The sequence below is a fragment of the Siphateles boraxobius genome, unplaced genomic scaffold (assembly GCF_051911475.1).
Source record: "Siphateles boraxobius isolate OS27281-9 unplaced genomic scaffold, OSU_SipBor_1 99, whole genome shotgun sequence".
Lineage (NCBI taxonomy): Eukaryota > Metazoa > Chordata > Actinopteri > Cypriniformes > Leuciscidae > Siphateles > Siphateles boraxobius.
Genome location: NW_027509229.1, coordinates 3192614 through 3213988, shown reverse-complemented (window position 1 = coordinate 3213988; position 21375 = coordinate 3192614). Strand labels below are relative to the sequence as shown.

At 43.7% G+C, this 21375-nt stretch overlaps 1 non-coding gene and 1 pseudogene across 1 annotated transcript; both read right to left on the bottom strand.

Annotated features, from left to right (window-relative positions):
* Window positions 1–21375, bottom strand: part of LOC143733388 (uncharacterized) — a 29688-nt pseudogene that overhangs the window by 4238 nt on the left and 4075 nt on the right.
* LOC143734821 (5.8S ribosomal RNA) lies at window positions 173–326 on the bottom strand. Its single transcript, XR_013202699.1, has one exon. It is a non-coding gene; the product is annotated as a 5.8S ribosomal RNA (ribosomal RNA).

Sequence of the window (21375 nt, the reverse complement as noted above, 5' to 3'; positions counted from 1 at the left end):
AGGCGGCACCCTCCCCCCCCCCGGGTGAGGGGGAAGACGGGAGCCTCTCCCGAAAGTAGAGAGAGGAGACGGAACGGGACGAGGGGACGGTCTGCGTTCAGGTGGACGGAGGCCCTCGGGGGGCCTACGACGCTCCAGCCGCGGGGTGCGGAGGCCCCGATCGATAGCTAAGCGACCCTCAGATAGACGTAGCCCCAAGAGGAACCCGGGGCCACAAAGTGCGTTCGAAGTGTCGATGATCAATGTGTCCTGAAATCCACATTAGTTCTCGCAGCTGGCTGCCTTCTTCATCGACTCATGAGCCAAGTGATCCACCGCTAAGAGTTGTACACTTGAGTTTTTTGTTTTTCGAGGCCAACCAACACAAACCGAGGCATGGGGGGAAAAAATGGTGGCGAGCCCCGGCCGGGCACCCCCTCCCCATCTGTCGGGGTGGGGGAGGAGGTCTTTAAACTCACGGTCCCCTTCTATAGAGAGCCTACGGGTAACCATTAGGGTTGCAACTCTCGCCACTCGTTTTTCACCGAATGGGGGTTTCAGGTCCGCCAGGCATTTGATTTTGGTTTTTTCGTGCATGCCATGGGTGCCCTAGCCTGCAGCAATGCCATGGCACGCAAGAGGAAGCGGCTTGCCCACAGGCTTTGTAAGCTCTGCCCGTCGGAACGGACAAAAACTCACAGGCCTTAGTGGGGAGACGAGGATCCCCCCAAAAGGCAGCAGCCGCCGGACACAGGTGCACCTGTGTCGACAGACCGCTCCAATGGAGGGACACCTCGCAACCCTTCACCGTTCCTCCATCAAGGGTAATGAGGGGGAAAAGCTATTCAGGCAGTTTCTGGCAGAGAAAGATGCTGTTCACCACCTGATAAGCTCTCCATGCATTTCGTGAAAGAAAGGCACTGGGGCGGCGAGCTGAGAACCAGCGCGGCCCGCCCCAAGATACCAAACTCAAGATTCCAACCGAGACTGAACGGGACACGGTGGAGGTTCCACTCGAGCCGGGCAGCCTCGGTTGCCCGTTTCAGCATAGCTGATAATTCTGGATCCGGCTCAGGCAACATTGAACTCAAGGAGGGAGACAATGCAGCCGAGTCATCATCTCTAGAAGTCAGCTCACCCTCCGATGCTGCAATCGGCGTCCTGTCCTCCAAGGGAGCCCCGAGTGAAACCGCTGGCCCACCCATTACAGATGGACCAGCAGACAACACAGGAGGCTCCAGTGGTTGCAGTGGAAGGGAGGAGTGAGGAGCCCACAGGGAATGGTTACCGGGCGGGACATCCAACACTATCCTCCGGTCACCCATCCCACACAGCACCTGAGGGTGGGGCATGGTAATGGGGACTCGCTCTCCGCGAACGAAGGCGAGTCTCGCCCTCAACACTGCGACAGTCATGTTCCCACAGTGAAAACATGAGCTGTCCACAAAAGCTGTCTCAGCGTGCTGTAAGCCCAAACACGTGACACAACAGTTGTAACCATCAGAGAGAGCAAGGGAACGACCGCACCCAGAAACGCACGGGCGGAATGACATCTTGAAAAAGACGCAAACGCACCCGTGTTGCTCTTTCAGAAAATAGGACCGTCACCAGTGCCGGAGCACACAGGGGAATGACCACGGCAACACTGAACAGAGAACTGAAACAGTGAAGCACTCACTTTTCCGCCCTCTAACCAGCCATCAACACACACAAACATTTAGAAATTTGTTGCTGTTAAAACAGCAGTTGAGAGCTCAAAGCTCGCGAACACCGCTGCACTCGCGCTGTAGAACACCAGTGTAAGGAACTCAGCTTTTTGGAAATATTAATAATCAATAATATCTTGTTATTATTAATTATAAATATTTGGGTCAGTTAATTGGATTAACTTGATGTGGCTGAATTAATATTACAATAAATTAATCAGTTCTTCCAACGAACTCTTTTGATTATTAATTTATTCTAAGAAAAGGGTATCTTCCATGGCCACCGAAGAATAATTATTTCTTCGCCTGTACAGTACTTTGAGCCAGTAGCAAAAACCGTGATCGTAAAGTGACTTGTATTGCAAACAAAACAGAACCAAATACATATTATGTACAAGTTTTATTAACTAAATATAGATATTTATATGAATATAAATAAACTAAACAACATACACACATGAATACATAAATAGGTTAGTGATAGGATGAAATTGGAAACCGGAAGAGGGTCTATGAGAAGAACCATCAGAATTTCATTTTCACATTTCATTGAATTGAATACTTGCATTTGTAATGGGAACAATTCTTGAAGTTGTTGAAAATTGAAGTCGTTGATGGTTCCGGCAGTGTCAAGTGGAAGTTGGTTGAGCGTTCTCTTTCTCCAGGAACGCATGGCTGGTTTGGTCAAGGCCTGGGACTCTGTTGAGGCCACGCCGAGCACCCAGGAGAAGTGAGGAACTCGGAAGGATGGGTGATTGGAGTCGTTGTTGGTTGGAGTCTTTGTTCCAAAACTCTTGAGATTGTCCTTGGTTCTTTGTGAGAGAGTCATCTCTCTCCTGCCTGAGCCCATATCTGGTTGGAATCGAGGCCTGCTGGGCCCTGGGGCCCCCGTGGAGGGGGAGGGGGCTCCCCAGTATCACCAGAACAGTGTTGCGGCTGGATGAAAGAACTAAGAGAGGGAGGTCACATGTGGACTGTCTCTAATAAGGCCTGGAGAAGATCCTCCCCTAAGGGTTGAACTCGACCAATCAGAAAGGGGACATGTCTGAGAGGGAAAGTGGCTCTTAGTTGATTTACGGATCTTTGCCCCATAATATGATTATACCTTCATTAATGCTAAAATAGCTATAACACATCCACACCGCATTCTAGAAGAAGGTGATGTACATTGAAGTGTGAGTCATTAAATGAGGATTAATTAGTTAGGAGGCATGATACAGGTGAGGTTACATTGATCGTTAGTTGGTTGTATACCTGGATACATACCATAATATATATCTAATAGTACACGAGACAGTAAACCATTTACACTGTTTCTTTCAAAGTTTTATGCATGTTCATTTATAGATCAGTTAGTCTATGATTAATGTAGCAAAGTCTGTTTTAAAGAGGGTTTCTGTTTCATAGTCTCTCTCTTGAGTATGTGGCCACATTCCTCGGAGGTCGTAAAATCTCCTTATCATGCCCTGTAACCCGACACTGTTTCTGCCCTTGTGTTTGTTCATTTGGGCTGTGTGAGGAGTTTCATAAACCTTTGTATATAATGAATAATTACTATGTGTCTGATTGGTCCATACCCTACAGATCCCCCCTTTCGATCGTTGTTGTCCCTCCTCAAGGACAACCACGAGCGAAGTTGGAAGTGCAGAGAGATCAGACACACACTTGTCATAGAAGGCTGGAAGGCTCTGGTTGCTCGTGTCTTCTGGAGCGGTGGTCGTTCCACGGCTGGTGATGTGGACAGTAGCCAAGTCCAGGTCTCTGCAGCAGGTGTTGAGGCAGCAGGTGTTGGGGCATTCTGAAGTTCATTAGTTTTGGGGCAGGTGTTTCCTTGTGGTTGTATGAAGTGGTTAGGCCTCTATGTAGCATAGAGAGGTTTTCAAGCTGACCTGGTGCTGGTGCCCGGAGGTCAGAAGGTGGTTGTTAGCCTCTCAGTCACGAGAGGTCTGAAAGATTGAAGTGTTGTTCTGTCCTTATGGTGGTGCCGATGCAAGCTTGCCTAAGCTGGGGTGGGCAAGGAGTCGGAAGCTTGTACCTTACAGGACTCCTCGGGTGAGTCCTGTGCAGGGAGCTGTTTTGCGTGTGTCAGCGGCTCCAGTAACTCTGAGGCAGGTGCGTCCAGCTGTCCTTGCGGAGCCTCAGATTGACACCTGTGTGAAGGGTATGGAAGAGGATGCTGTCGTTGACAGCCGTTGGTCTTCCTGTGGTGTTTGCAGGTTGAGGGTGCTGTCCTCCATGGCTTCTCCAAGGGGCTTGGCTGGTACCTGGGTTGTTGCCATGGTGACAGTTCTGTGCTGGTCCTGGGCATGCTCAGTCCAGCTGCATTGAATCTGGTTCGAACCTCAGTGTCTAGCTGGTCTGTAAGGCTTTGGGCACAGGTCTGCTCCTTGTGGGACGCTGTGGTCTATTATGTGAGGTTGTTTACCTTCTGTTTTATACCCATAAGGTGGGGTAAGGAGATGAGAATCTTGATCACCCCGGTGTGGCTGTAACTCTGGCTTGGGTCATGGGTCGTTTGTCCTCTTCTCTCATGGTGCAGTTCCGTTGGCTCCGGTGCTGTCGGATGTCAGCAGCCATGGGTGGAACAGTGTTCCTCGCGATGGCTTGTCAGTCTTTTGTTCTCCTAACTGGTTAAGGTCAGGTTAAGCAGAGGATCTGCAACATTTTGGCACACCTGTGGTGAGAGACTAAGGCATGACCCTAGAAAGTTCAGAGCCACGGTTTAATGGGTTCGCTAGATATGTAGCATAAAGCTAGGTATTTCATGTGTAGCTAGCTAGTGAAGTGTGTATTGTATCCTTATCATCTTAGCTGTGGATGTTAGGAGGCTAAGACTTGTGTGGTTCCGAGAGTATTTCCTGGAAAGGGCATAGCCGAGATGAAATAAATGACTTAAGATGGTTCTTATGACTAAAATATTTCTCTGGACTTAACTGGTGGTTCACTACGGCTTGACGAAGTGAAGAATAGGAGGAAAAAGTACAGCTTTCCTATTCAAATTATGCTTATTATCATTCCTCAGGACTATAGTTATGCCCTAGTAATCGTTGAAGTTACTTGTGTTGCAGGGTCATAAAAATTAGTGCACTTGTTGAAAATAAACAAAATCACAAATAAAGGTGTCTCTGGTTCCTTTCTGGGCCCTATGGGAAATGGAATCACATTTGAACAAGAGAAGAAATGGAAATAAATCATATACATGACAGAATAGACAAGTGAATAGCTGACTGCTATTATTATCGAAGTAAAATAAAAATAAAAAGGACTTAAGTAAGTGATCAAAACAGCGGGAATGATCTGAAATTGAGAATAATCAATAGCACTAGTGACTACCCTTTAGATTTGCCTGGACCAACACTCCATAGTGGGTCACAGCTGTTGCGTGTTTAAGACCACACCGTGTGTGTCCCTCCAAAGGTTTAGTCAACATGCTGATGAAAATTCTCATAAAAATAAGAATTCTTCTCTAGCTACACAGCTTGCATGTAATTAAACTTGGGTTTAATTGACAGGGCATCTGCAAATTTAGCCTACAGCGCTCAGCAAGGACTATGCCTAAACTAGTGAAGGTGAAATTCAGCTGAGAAGAATTGAAAGTAAGGAAAGAGAAAAATTAGAAACCCTAAATGGGGTTAAAGAAAGTATTTTAGAATACTTTGCGCTGTATACATAAAAGCTGTAATTAAGGCTTCAAGTAAATGATGCTAACCGCTAACTGTAGAAGTTATTATGTAGCTTAGCCTAAGCTGGATGGATGCTAGGTTAGCTTAGCTTAGCCTAAGCTGGATGGACGCTAGGTTAAGTTAGCTTTAAGTTAGCTTAGCCACCTAGGCTGGTTTGTTTACAAGATGACGTCACGAGTTAGCACTTCCTGTGACAAGTCGTTGTCATGGGAACCAGTGCATGTCAGAACAATTCAACAGTCCATGAAGAATGACTGCACATTTTAAATGAGTTATGCATGTTTAAACGGGTTAAAAGGGGGCGCCTATACTTTAAGTCTTTCAAGAACTTGATGTTACATTCAGTAAAATGCAAATGTGGTTTGGCATTTGCAAATTTTACTCATGGAACTCTTCTCTTTACTGTACGCAACTTATTCTATTTGTTTACAGAGTAAGGAAATAGATTTGCTGTAAGTCAAAGCTTGTCTAAGCCTATATAGTTACGTCCATCTCGTGCATAAATACTGACTTTTCAGCGAGTGAACAGTTTGATCGCTAGGTAGCTCTCTGCTTGTAGATGCAGCCAAAATTTAGGTGAATTTACATCAACCTAACAATAATTTGTAAGGTCTTTACTTTGTAGAAAGGGGAGCATCACCCAAGTCTACGTGTATATAACACTGTACTGAGATTCCTTCGTCAGAAACAGATTAAGCAATACTGCAATTTGGATTCCTTCAACCAAAGCAGACTAATAAATACCGGTACAGTTTGCATGCCGCTGAGATGAGATTCCTTTGTCAAACAGACTTACGCTTTAATGCTGAAATTACCGATACCAGTTAAGACCCCTTTTTTATTATTTTTTTATTATTATTATTTTAAGTAGAGATGTCAATTCCAGCTATCGTTTTATCTGCATTTAGACAAGCCAGCAGCTCGTGATCAAAATGTGTATCGCATATCATGTCCCGTTTGGATCAGAATGATCAAATAAGCACTTTTAGGATAACAGTAGTTACGAAGGGGCTCTAGGTCATGCTAGTTTTCCCAGCTTAGGTGGTTTGTTTACTATCTGGCATTAGGGTGACGAATGCCCTATTTGGAGTTTGTATTTCCTGTAACAAGTCATTGTCATGGAAACTAATGTGCAGCAGTGTATATTTCAACCAGCGGGTGGCACAATGTCTGTATGTTTCAAAAAGCAGTGCATAGTCTGTTGGCACGTGAGGCTTACACCTACATTCAAGATTTTCTTTAAATCAGTAAAATTCAAATTTTACTAATGCAAACTCTTGCTTCCTTTTGAGCACACATTTTCATCTACTTTAAAAGTTTTATGTCCTATGCTGACTAGGAACTTTGTAGCAGAGTCGTGCATTGTGGTCATGCCGTGTGTCTTCTTGGTTTTGAAGTTCAGAGTCAAAAGGTTCTTGAAGCTGGTGTCTTCCTCCATCACAGGTTTGTTGCACGCTCCGAGGTAGCTCGCTTGATGTCTGTGGTAGTAGCACAGGGACTTTCAGGGTTACCCAGGTTGGTGTCTGGGACCGCGCCCAGTCTACATTCAGACTCTTAAGTCTGAGAATCCTGTTGTGATGGCTTGTTCCAGCTGCTGGTAGTTAGACTGGATGTTTTCTGGCTGCCGAGCCAGAAAGCGTCGCAACTCTGGGCTGGATGTGATCAAGGTCAGATAGTCTAGCAAGCTCTGGTGTAAATGCAGGGATATGTCTGGCCGTTCGGTTGAGGTCTTTGAGTGTCACTACACGCGTCGTTTCAAGATTCTTCTGAATCAATCCTTTTCCTTCCACGGCTGCAGAAGCTTTAAGGAAATTGTCTGATGACATGTTAAGCAGAGGGGTTTGTCCCCCCCCCCCTTTTGTGCAGGGCTGGGGAAGCCTACGCTGCTGATGCGAAGTTCAGCAGGGTACATCTTTCTCGTGGGGTCCATTTGCAGTTGGTTGGACTGTTTCAGTTCTATTTGGACCACATCGAGCTGGACTATAATGTTGCAGCATCGCTGAGTCAGTGTTGGGACTTCAGCTCTGGCTGCAAGCCGATGGCTTCAGCGTCTCTCTCTTTGAGTTCAACCAGTTCCTCTCTCGTCTGTTGGCAGGTGCTCAGCAGCTGTCAGAGCCGCTTGAAAACTGGTGATCTCTTTCAGTTGCTCCACGCTGTCAGGGTCTCTGCATCTGCCCTGTGCCTTCTCCCGTTAAGCAGGGTTCGTTCTCTGTGGAGTCCTGTGGCTGGCAGCGTTAGTTCATTTACCTCCTGTTTGAGGCCTGCGGGAGCATGGCCAAGGAGAAGATAATGCTGGTCAGCTCTTGGTGGCTCAGGCTGGGTGTCAGACGTCTGCTTTTGTTGTTGCCTAACTGTTCCTTCCTCTGCCGTGGCAGGTCGTTGCCTGCTTCAGGCTGAAGGATGTCCATGACACTGCTCTGCCGGGTCTTCAGGTGGTCCTGGTGGCAGGGCCGGGTGTCTGAGGCCTACTGGCACACTTGTGGGAACACGAGAGAGAAATGGCAAAGGCAAATGCAAGTTTCTACAGAGGTGGTGAGCTATCTGTGTGGGAGAATGGCTATGTGGAGCGGCTACAATTAAGTGTTGGTGAGCACACACAACAACAAAAAAAAAGTTTTGAGTATCTTAGTTGACTGCTTTAAGCAGCATCGACTGATGACTGGGCTCTTACATGTCATAACCTATTACTCAAAAATGCTGATGGTTCTTCTCACATGTTGTGCTACGAGAGTAACAGATAGAGAAAAACCAAAATAAAACAATAGGATGAAACCAGAAAAGAAGAGGAAGAAAGGAGTGTTTTACCTATTTAGGTTTAGCTAGGAGACATAGGTAAACAGGAGTCACTTATGGGTTATGCTGCTGTTAGACTAAGCTACCAGGGACACATCAGACATCTCAAGGTCCAAAAGAAGAAGAAGAAACAATGGGAAGTGTTTCCAGTTCTGTCTGGGGCCTACTGTGCGTTTGTGTTTAGCCGTACTTCATGTATTTAGCTTGGTGCTAAGGATTGAGGATGGGTAAAACACAGACAGGAAGTAGGATATTAATGACCTGTGTAACTCACTATGGAAACAACAGTCGCTAGATATTGTAATCCTATAGAGAGAGAGAAGATGAGGATAGTGACTAGTGATCTACAATAAGGTAAAGGTAAAGTTAGAACGTCCTTATAGCTCTAAGAAAACTAAAAGGAAAGGGAAGCGTATCAAGTAATTTAATTAAATTTCAAATTTAGTTAAGCCCTTTTTTTTTCTTTAGCTGAATATAAGAATTCAGGCTGAAACCAAAGTAAATAACTAAATTGAAATAAAATCAAAAAAAAATTATGTAAACATTGTGTGTTCTCATAGCTCTGGTAACTATGGGGGAACTTGAATAAGCAAATTGATTTAATTAAATTCCCAATTTAATTAAATTCAACTTAACTGAATAGGACGATTCAGGCTCAACAGGTGTAAATACACAAAATAAAAGAGGGGTAGATTTAAGTAAAAATAAAATAAACACAAATAAAAACCCAAAGTATCTGGGTTTCAATCTGAAAGTGAAACCAAGAGGAAGGGGTCGAGAGAGAGAAAGAGAGAGAGAAGAGGGTGGTTTAACCCTCTTATGAGACGTGCTTCGTGAAGCTCTGACACCAGGGTGAATCATTCGTCTCAAATCATTCGGAGTGTGTAATGTGTATCACTGTATCACTATATAATATAGCATTATACCTAGGGAATATTCCCTATAAAATGTGTTATTTTTTTAGGCGAGAATTGAATCTTTTATTTATGCTGTTTTCCATCTGAGATTACTCTTCAATAGTAATAGCTAGACTTTTACTTAAAATGTATTTATATCCCATAGCTTCTGATCTATAAAAGGATACCAGAATCATGTATGTGGGTCTTAAGGTTGATAAGTTATACCTGTTTGATTTTGGGTATGCTATTTTTAGCCGTTTTTTCCTATTTTTCCTATTTTGGGGTCGGTGTTTAACCCTCTGAGGTCTGCTATCGCGCCAGCGCGATAGTCTCGCTTTTTTTCTTATCAGTCCAAAAGAGACTCAAAATACTCTGTTGATTTTAATCTTATGTGTTAGTGTTATATATCATTCGATCCTGTGAAGTGTGTTTTTTTGTGTATACTCACAATATAAACAAAGTATTGTGCTTTTAGTCAAATAAAGAAAAATAAACATGATGCTAGTTTTGCCTTCTCTCTGTCAGTGAAGTCCATTCTGAAACACGTCCGAAAATTAACTGTTTTTCCGCTCATACTTGTCATACAGGCACGAGTGTTTTTCCATAATGAAGCTTGAACTCTCTTCTTTCAAATGCATTAATTTATATAAAAAAACAAATATTCTCAGTTTATGTAATCTGTATGAAAAGAGAGAGATGTCAGTCTTTTTCTTTCCAGCTCATTATACCTAATTACGCGTTAATGTGCCACGCCCACGGAGAGCGCGCGGTATTCAAACGCAAATGATCTAAGGCAAGCCATTCAAACATGCCAACGCCCACCAGCTGGATTATAAAACACATCATGTTTAGTAAGTATCTTACTACCGCTGTGTACACAGTGTATCCCTACGCTGTGAGGAATAATACTATCTATTAACCCTGGAAAATGTACCAGAAGTGCTGGTAGTTTCATTTCGCTGAGCAACGGATCCAGCTGATGTAGTAAGTAATTTATTCTTAAGTGCTTTGTTCTAATCGCGATATAAAATAGTGCCTGTAAACTGCAAAAAGACTGTTTAAATATGAATTGCGTGTCTGTGTGTAGGCTAAATGACGAATGAGCAGCACAGACGCGCGTTCGTTTTTTACTACAGTTATACAGCGAGTGTCTGTGCCGTTCATTCACTCTCGCACCTACATTAGTAAACGTTATTTTTACATGAACACATCCAAACTATATTGCTATCCTACTAAGATGAGTAAAAATAGACTGAAATATGTTGAAATAAAATGTCTGTATAAGCAACAAACTCCAAATTAACATGTATATGCTAGATATCATACACAATATGTTATAGACTAAATATGAATGTTTAGACAAGATTTCGTGATTAGTTTTGGATAGATTATAAAGTTTTGACTGTAAAAAAAGACTACTGTCACATTAAATAGGTAAGCTTTTGTTCACCAATTTCTGCTCATATGTTAAATATACTATAGTATGGGATGTTTTGTCAAAAATAAAGTAGGTATATTGAATTATCAACTAAGATGTTATTTAGTGTTTGTTCCAATATTCAAACCAATGAATCCTTACCTTTTTTATATATATATATATATAATTTCTTTTTGTCTGAGGTCGCATTCTTTGGTACCCAGTGACACAGCTGTGTGAAAGGCTCATTAATATGCAGCTCATTATGTATGTGGCACATTACCCGGCCTTTGTCTTCTCAGGTGTGAACACGCCTCCACGTATATTGCCTTTCCAAACAAAAGGTGTCTTATAAAATTTAAATCAATGTATTGTTTTGTGTAAATGATTAGGCAGGATAATTTTCAGATCATTTTGAAGCAAAAATTCTAGGCAACAACGCCCATTAGTCAAAAGTATTGTGGACACATATATGTGACACACGTATGTGTTTTGTGGCCTTATTTCAGACACTTTAAGTTTTAGTTTTTTCAATAAACATGCATAAACAATATTCTCTCAAAAATACAAACATGTACATACATGTTACTCACATATTATGGTAGCCCTGTTTGTGCTAAATATAGTGTAATTACACCTTTGCAATTAACATGTTTATAAGCAACTGAAAAAAGCAAAAATGTCAGGGCATGTCAAAACATCTCAAGGACCCCAAAAACACCTTTGACCTCAGAGGGTTAACCCGCTGCTATAATATGTAGAGTACCTTGAAGGGCCTTAGTGAGTCCTTTCCCAGTCGTTGTTCCCACACACTGTGTAGGGCTGGACAATAATTCAATATCAATATATATCGCGATATTTTTTTTACGATAACGGTGATATGATTTTTAAACACATTTTCGATATTTCGCTATACAGCATTTGTCACTGACTGACGTTAGGCGCGCAGCCGTCAGAAAGAGCAGAACACAATTGGTTACTTTCGTGATGAAGTACACCACAGACACGCGGACGCAGCCAGTGCTCAGCACAGCAGGAGTGGGCTGATCTCCAGCGCGGCAAGTTTAAGCTACAGAATGAGCGCCCCTGACCGCAATACAAATGTGACTTAACGAGCTTCCACAAGTGAGTAGAAAGCAGACGAAATAGTTGATAAGAGAGGAAAGACTAATTCAGTGGTATAAATTCAGTGGTGTTTCGGCTGAGATCTCACAACTTCAGGTTTCAGCACGCTGCAAAATGTGGCGGAGAGTGGTGCCGACTAGCAGCGGGAACACATCAAACCTGTTCCAGCATCTGAAGAAGTTCCACCCGTTAAAAGCAGCACAAACAACACTTTAACCGGCACAAAAATGTGCCGAAAATGTGAAAATGTGTTTTTTGCGTGTATTTGGATCATGTGGGGATGCCGAGTGACCTCAAAATTACCAATATGATTTTAATATCTAAAAAAACGAAACTTCACGCAGTGATTGACAGGGCGGGAGGGGCGTGATCGGCTCGGAATGCAAGCGGGACATTTAATGAAAATGCAATCGCAAGTGTCTTAACTGTGAGTGTAAATGCAATTAAGAAAAATAACATTTAAATGATCATTTTGCTATAGTTTTTGCTTGAAAATATTAAACATATCTAATCTGTAATACATTTTAATTTTGCAGCTTACAAAGCGTTAAAATATGTATTCAATTTACATATTAAAACTAGTGTATGAAATGGCAAATGTAAATTATATAATTGAATTTTAATTTTGCACCAAACGTTTCACAAATGTAATGGCAAATGTAAATTTAAAAACAGAAATGCATTGCCATTTTACATATTACATTTCAAATTGAATATTGCTACCCAAATGCTTCCATAGTCTTGTAGCAGGTATTGAGAAGAGAATATTATTGTTATGATGGGTTATTTCATTGGTTCATGTACTTTGTTGGTGCAGTACCGAAAGACTCCACCAGGTTTCGTAGACTTGACAAATTCATTTTCCAGAAGATTGTAGGTACAGACATCTGTTGTGGGCGTTCCTGGCAGTTTTTTTCTGAGGCTTTTACAACCCCAAATCAGAAAAAGTTGGGACATTTTGTAAAATGCAATAAAATCAAGAATCTGTGATTTGTTGATTCTATTTAACCTTTTATTAACTGACAAAAGTACAAAGAAACGTTTTCCAATGTTTTCACTGACCAACATAATTGTATTTTGTAAATATGAACAAATTTTGATTTTGATGGCTGCAACACACCCCAAAAAAGTTGGGACAGAGACATGTTTACCACTGTGTCACATCACTTTTCCTTTTAATTACACTTTTTAATCATTTGGGAGTTGAGGATACTAATGGTTGGAGTTTTGCTAGTGGAATATTTGCCCAATCTTGTCTGAAACAAGACAGCCGCTCAACAGTCTGTGGTCATCGTTGCCTGATTCTCCTTTTCATGATGGTTCATACATTTTCCATTAGAGACATATCTGGACTGCAGTAAACAGGCAGACACATCCCTTCTATGGTGCAGAGTTTCTAGAAACCACTCAGTTTTAGCATGTGCAGAATGAGGCCTGGCATTGTCTTGCTTCCCAGGAAAGATGTCATTTTGATGGCAGTTTTTGTCTCTGTACAATCCAAATACATTCCTCCATGTCAATGGTGCCTTCACAATAATGCAAGCCACCCACACCGTTTGCAATGATGCACCTCAATACCAGCACAGATGTTTGCTTTTGCACCTGTCGCTGGTGAAAGTCTGGTTGGTGCCTTTCGTCTTTGGGACTAAGAACTTGTGTTAATTTTTTTCCAAAAACAAGCTGAAACATGGACTCATCTGACCACAACACACATTCCCACTGTCTTCTAGACCGTCTGAGATGAGCTCAGGCCCAGAGAACTCACCGGCATCTCCACATAGAACTGATGTAAAGCTTTCTCCTTGCGTAACAGAGATTCAAGTGGCATTTCTTGATGAAGCGTCAGACTGTGTTCAGTGAAAATGGTTTTCAAATTACTTCTGATCACATGTGTCTGTATTTAACAGAGTAGCATGATTGTATCTTGTGCAATACCATCTGAGGGCTCAAAGGTCACGCACATTCAACAGAGGTCTACTGCCTTACCCAACACAGACTGAGATTTCTCTGGATTCCCTGAATCTTGTGACCATATTATGTATGGAAGATGATGAAAGGCATACATTCTTTGCAATCTTGCATTGAGAAATGGGACCCTCAACTATTACCAATTCACCTGCTCATTCCGGACTGTTTCAAAATAGTTGGATAATCTAATTTGGTTAATCTCTTCCCCAACTTTTTTGGGGGTGTGTTGCAGCCATCAACATCAAAATTTGTTCATATTTACAAAATACAATTATGTTGGTCAGTGAAAACATTGGAAAACATTTCTTTGTACTTTGGTCAGTTACCTAGGATATCCAGATCCACCAAAGGAGGCAGAGCATTTTCACATTTAGCTCCGAAGCTCTGGAATAGCCTTCCTGATATTGTTCGTAGCTCAGACTCTCTCTCCCAGTTTAAAACTAGACTGAAGACGCATCTATTTAGCCATGCATTCATATAAATTTTTTATCTTACAGTTACCGTAAATTCGGCCTCTAGTTCATAAACGCCAGAGGTGAACTGGCCCCCGACTGAGCCTGGGTTCTCCCAAGGTTTTTTTTTTCTCCATTGGGTCATTTGATGGGGTGTTAGGACACCATTAGGTCACTGGATGGAGTTTTTCGGTTCCTTGCCACTGTTGCCTTTGGCTTGCTCAGTTGGGGATATTCAAATTAATTAACCAATCATACCATTGATTAGCTCTACCAAACTTGGATGTCTTTTTTTTCCAGTAATAAACAAACATTGTTAAGTTGTTTTGATTGATACTGTGAAGCAGCTTTGATACAATCTGTATTGTGAAAAGCGCTATATAAATATATGTGACTTGACTTGACTTGACTATTTGGGCATGTTTTAGCTTTGTTTGTCTTTTCTGCAGAAAGATAAAAAAAACCTTCCGATTTCCCCAGTTTCTAGTTCAGTCTCACAATATTCATTCTCATCTTCTGAATGCCATACTCGTACATAATTTCCCTTAAATCTTGTTGTCCCAGAGGAAGTATCCCTTAGAAACCCTTCACATGGCAACACTATGGGATAAATACACCCTTGGGCCAATGAATCCCATATTGTAAGCATGTGAGTACGATTCAAAATTAAATTAATTTCCACAATAGTAGACGTTATGAGGTCTAACCCCACAACTTCACATTGTTCTTTTGAACAAATTTCTCGTCTTTGAGCACTACCAGAATACCCCCCATCTTTAATTACTCTGCTTTTGTAACATTGATGATAAAAGTTACATCCTCCAAAGATGTCCTCACGATATTTAGCAAGGTCTTTATCATTACGTGGCACCCAATCCCATAATCCCCATTTGGAAATAAAGGGTAGATTAAAATGTTGACCAGATTTCAGAGTAGCATTCCGAGTGATTTCTTGAACTCGAGGAGTCCATAAAGCTTGGCTTCTTTGGTAAATGCCAAGTAAAATAAAAAATAACCATACCATTGTCGTTGGGTATCGAGAATAACTTGCAACCATCTCTAATCAATGTCAATGGAATTGATTCCTGAAATGGAAGCAGATGAATAATTAAACATCACTTCTTTGTTCCCAATCTTTAACCCTCTGGGGTCTGAAAACGCGCCGGCGCGTTTTGCTATTTTTTTTTCACATAGCAGCAAAATAGACCTAAAATACTCCGTCATTTTTGGTTATACAGACTTAAGAAATATGAAAAAATAACTGTTAAATGTCTACTTTTTTATGTGTCCAATTACAATCGAAATAAAACATTGTGCTTTTGTAAAATAAAGAAAATAAACAGGGTGTGCTTTCTAGCTCTGCGTCACAGTGAGCTTTTTTTTGAGCACGTCTTTAAACTTAAACAAAACTCAGCGAATACTATTCACTAGGCATGATCAATATATCTTTATAATCGTTAAGGTTTGTACTTTTAAATGATCTAATTCATAACAAAAACAAATATTCTCTGTTTATGTAATCTATATGAAAATAGAGAGATGTCAGTCGCTCTCATTTAATCTCATTATCTTTTAATTTGACACGCCCACTGAGAGCGTGCGCTATTCAAAAGCAAATGACCTGAGGCAACACATGCAAAGGTGTAAACGCCCATCAGATGAGATGAGATCAGCACACCAAATTTTATCAGATTACAGTACTTACTTGCAAGGCTGTAAAGAATATTCCTGGGAAATTTACCTCAGAAGTGCTGGTTTAAATTAATTTCGAGGAGCAACGGATCCATCTGAGAAGTACATTTTTTTTATTATTGTTCTAATCGCGATATCCTAGTGTAGCAAAATGTAAACCGCAAAAAGACTGTTTAAATATGAATCACGTTGTTAAATGTGTGTCCTGGGTTTCCCCCTGCTTGGTATTTTGGTTTAGTCCTATTCAGTTTTCCTGCTCCTCGTTTGTCCTCAGTTTAGTCAGCTGTGTCTAGTTAATTTGCCCCAGCTGTGTCTTGTTCCCCTATCTGTTCTCTGTGTATGTAAACCCAGTGTTCTCCCTCACTCCTGGTCGGTTATTGCGTTTATATGGTTGTAAGTGTTGCAGTTCCTGAGTTTTTGTATATTAAATTCCTGTTAGCAGTTATTCCTCGTCTCCTAGTGCTTCCTGCCTACACACACCATGACAGAATAACCGACCAAAAAGATGAATGTGATGGCTGAAGACAAGCTCGCCTCCATTCAGCAGAATGGCCGTTCTTTGGAGAGGTATGTTGAGGAGTTCCTGGATGTTTCCCATCTAGTGAACTGGGGTAATTCCACAATTAATGCCTGTTTCCGGATTGGACTGGATGATGATAATTTATTCCGTCTCATCTCCGTTGATGATTGTTATAAGTCTGTCCCGGACTTTATTAATTATGTCCTTGAATTACTTGGCTCTGATTTCCTCGTTGACTATGCAGAAGCTAGTCAAAATCATCATTCAGTCCCTATCCGGAAGTATGTAGGCCCAGTTCACATCGATCCGGAATCTTCTACATACCTCTCCAAGAGCTCCGTGTCCCCCGCTTCACCCAAGATGGCCGAGCATTCATCGCGGGTCCCATCCAGCTCCGAACCTGCGCCGCTGGTCCCGTCCAGTCCCGAGCTTATGCATCGCGCCATACCCACCGTACCAGTGGGGATCTTGGTAGTGCTTGAAGAGGAGGATTTGCTTATTGACTGGGACACAGAGCTTCCGCCACTGATCCCAGCCAGCCCCGAGTCATCATCGCTGATCCAACCCAGCCCCAAGTTTTCACCGCTGGTCCCGTCCAGCACAGAGCCTTCACCGCTGGTCCCGTCCAGCACAGAGCCTTCACCGCTGGTCCCGTCCAGCACAGAGCCTTCACCGCTGGTCCCGTCCAGCACAGAGCCTTCACCGCCGGTCCCGTCCAGCACAGAGCCTTCACCGCCGGTCCCGTCCAGCACAGAGCCTTCACCGCCGGTCCCGTCCAGCACAGAGCCTTCACCGCCGGTCCCGTCCAGCACAGAGCCTTCACCGCCGGTCCCGTCCAGCACAGAGCCTTCACCGCCGGTCCCGTCCAGCACAGAGCCTTCACCGCCGGTCCCGTCCAGCACAGAGGCTTCACCGCCGGTCCCGTCCAGCACAGAGCCTTCACCGCCGGTCCCGTCCAGCACAGAGCCTTCACCGCCGGTCCCGTCCAGCACAGAGCCTTCACCGCCGGTCCCGTCCAGCACAGAGCCTTCACCGCCGGTCCCGTCCAGCACAGAGCCTTCACCGCCGGTCCCGTCCAGCACAGAGCCTTCACCGCCGGTCCCGTCCAGCACAGAGCCTTCACCGCCGGTCCCGTCCAGCACAGAGCCTTCACCGCCGGTCCCGTCCAGCACAGAGCCTTCACCGCCGGTCCCGTCCAGCACAGAGCCTTCACCGCCGGTCCCGTCCAGCACAGAGCCTTCACCGCCGGTCCCGTCCAGCACAGAGCCTTCACCGCCGGTCCCGTCCAGCACAGAGCCTTCACCGCCGGTCCCGTCCAGCACAGAGCCTTCACCGCCGGTCCCGTCCAGCACAGAGCCTTCACCGCCGGTCCCGTCCAGCACAGAGCCTTCACCGCCGGTCCCGTCCAGCACAGAGCCTTCACCGCCGGTCCCGTCCAGCACAGAGCCTTCACCGCCGGTCCCGTCCAGCACAGAGCCTTCACCGCCGGTCCCGTCCAGCACAGAGCCTTCACCGCCGGTCCCGTCCAGCACAGAGCCTTCACCGCCGGTCCCGTCCAGCACAGAGCCTTCACCGCCGGTCCCGTCCAGCACAGAGCCTTCCCCGCCGGTCCCGTCCAGCACAGAGCCTTCCCCGCCGGTCCCGTCCAGCACAGAGCCTTCTTCCCCGCTGGTCCCGTCCAGCACAGAGCCTTCTTCCCCGCTGACGCCGTGCAGCCCAGAGCCCTCGCCGCTGACGCCGTCCAGCCTAGAGACTTTTTCACGGCTGGCGCCGTCCAGCCTAGAGACTTTTTCACGGCTGGCGCCGCCCAGCCCAGAGACCCTTTCACCGCTGGCTCCGTCCAGCCCAGAGATCCTTTCACCGCTGGCTCCGTCCAGCCCAGAGACCCTTTCACCGCCGGTTCCGTCCAGCCCAGAGACCCTTTCACCGCCGGTTCCGTCCAGCCCAGAGACCCTTTCACCGCCGGTTCCGTCCAGCCCAGAGACCCTTTCACCGCCGGTTCCGTCCAGCCCAGAGACCCTTTCACCGCCGGTTCCGTCCAGCCCAGAGACCCTTTCACCGCCGGTTCCGTCCAGCCCAGAGACCCTTTCACCGCCGGTTCCGTCCAGCCCAGAGACCCTTTCACCGCCGGTTCCGTCCAGCCCAGAGACCCTTTCACCGCCGGTTCCGTCCAGCCCAGAGACCATTTCACCGCTGGTTCCGTCCAGCCCAGAGACCCTTTCACCGCTGGTTCCGTCCAGCCCAGAGACCCTTTCACCGCTGGTTCCGTCCAGCCCAGAGACCCGTTTGTCCTCAGTTTAGTCACCTGTGTCTAGTTAATTTGCCCCAGCTGTGTCTTGTTCCCCTATCTGTTCTCTGTGTATGTAAACCCAGTGTTCTCCCTCACTCCTGGTCGGTTATTGCGTTTATATGGTTGTAAGTGTTGCAGTTCCTGAGTTTTTGTATATTAAATTCCTGTTAGCAGTTATTCCTCGTCTCCTAGTGCTTCCTGCCTACACACACCGTGACACACGTCTGTGTGTGAATGAATGAACTGAACAGCTTTTACCAAACTATATTGCTAAACTATGAAATATGTTGAAATAAAATGTCTTTGTATAAGCAATGTATTAAACTGCAAATAATATTTATATGCCCTAATATAGGCTATCAGTAAAGCAACAAACAATATTACAGACGAAATATGAAAGACAACATTTCATTTGACTAGTTTTGGATATAGATTATAAAGTGTTTACTGTAAAATAGACTACTGCCACATCAAATAAGCTTTAAGCAAATTAAGCATCTCCTACAGTAATCATCAATGTCTCTCATCATTCGTGGCCACCACCAAGTCTTGCATCAAGCATGCACTTTTCCATGATACAGCTGCATTAGTTCCCTTCTTGTTCCAATAGGCATCACCACTTGTCCTGTCGGAATTCTCTAGATACCTTGATCATCTTCTTTCGCTCCCGCTTTTATCCATTGTTCTTTCTCTTCATCTGTCTCCGTTTGATATGACAGAAGATGGAGCTCAGGATTATCTTTGCTGTTTTCCTTTACCAAGGTAACAGGAGAAAGAGGGAGTAGAGCTGCTTCTCTAGCTGCTGCATCTGCTGCCGTGTTTCTTTGACTTTCTTTGGACTTGTCAGATTGATTTTTTTCCCTTTGATCACGGCTGCTTCTCTGGGTAAATTACATGCTGTAATCAAACGGCGAATTATGGAAGCATGTTGTATTTCGCTCCCACTGCTAGTGATAAGTCCACGTCTTTTCCACAGAGCCAGGTAGTCATGGACCCCCCCAAAAGCATAACGACTATCTGTATAGATGTTGACTCCTTCCGATAGTTCAAAAGCTTCCGTAAGTGCTATGAGCTCAGCTACTTGTGCTGAAAGTTGCCCAGAAAGAGCTCCTTTCTTCACAACAGTTCCATCAGCTTCCACTACAGCCCATCCAGTATGTCGTTTTCCATCAACATAATAACTGGATCCATCGACCCATAACTCTTTATCTGGATTTTCAAGAGGGATTGGATTAACAGGACCAAGAATTTCAACTTGTTTTTCACACTCGTGTGGTATTCCCTCATGTGGTTCCAGCAACACTGTTGCAAGGTTAAGAGAAGTGTCTCTGATGATTTCCACTCTCAAATCCTTGTTCAACAAAGTTGCTTCCCATCTTGCTCTCCTTGCGTCAGTTATGGTCTTGATGTTTGTATTGTTCAACAACGTCACTATACTGTGTGGAGTGTGCAGTATGATAGTTTGTGCTCCTATCAGATTTTCCACAGCATCCACTGCCCATGTGGCACCATCAAGGGCTTGTATACATCAAGGTTATGTAAACGAAAACTGAAACTAAGACTAAAACTATTGGTCAAAAAACATTTTCGTAAACTGAAATAAAATTAAAAATTCATAATAAATGAAAAACTAAAACTAAACGAAACTAACAACAGTTACTGAAAATCTAACTGAAATAAAATAATAATTAGCAAAAATAAATAACAGTTTTCGTTATTAAGCTCTTTACTCTGGCGGAAAATTTGACCTGTGGCTGATATTGCGCTTCATACGCGTGAAGTTTCTGAGGCGATTAACCGCTGTCTTGCTGTGACGCGCTCAATGAAGGACCGTAACGTAGAACACATGGCTAGTGCTAAGCGCTGTTCATAAAGGATGCGTCTGTTGCAGTGGAATGGGAAATAACACAAGGTAATAAGAGGCAAGTTGGACTTCTTTTAACTTGAGCGCAGCATTTTTAGAATGCCGTTTCATTTGCGAGACGCGGGTGCGACAGCAAAACAAGTTCGTCAAGCACAAAAAAACTTTAATGTTCTAGGCTACTATGTTTGAGATGTCATGTTTGCATGGAGGTTGACAGGCTGAAAGGTGCTGTTATTATCTTTGTTTTTATAAAATATTTACTGCTAATAATAGCCACGTGGAGACATTTCCCCGCAATGTATGGAATACCAGGACACACACACACACACACACACACACACGCACACACACACACTCTGGTGCACTATCTTTGTGGGGACTCTTCATAGACGTAATGGTTTTTATACTGCACAAACTATTCTGTCTTCTTACACTAACCTGACCCCTAGACCTACCCATCACACAACTTTCTGCATTTTTACATTTACAAAAAAACTAATTTTGTATGATTTATAGCCTTGTGTACCTCAATGTGGGTATCCACAGTTACACAAGTCCTCATTAGTCTGTGTGTATTCAGGTTTAATTCCCCACCAGGATAGAAAAACATATACACTCTCACACACTGCATAGATACTTCATTATTTAATCACACTGGCTTCACAGCAGGTTGTGTTGGCTGTAGTCAGATGAATTGAGCTGTTTTTATTTTTATGTACCAGTGGTCACTCTGCCACATTTACAGCTGAAAAAAAGTAAACTAGGCACGTTTAACAAGATTTCATCTTTAATATGAATTAGTTTGTCTGAATTTTTCATATTTGTTTCTTGTATACTTTTAAGTTCCATTTATTTGGTGCTTTGTTCAATCTCAAACCATTATTTTATTTTTATTATTAAGATGTCTTCTCAAGAGTTGACTGTAATCTGGGCAAACATTAAACTTTGCTGAAATTAAGCGTCCCGCTTTGGTCTACACTGGTGTTC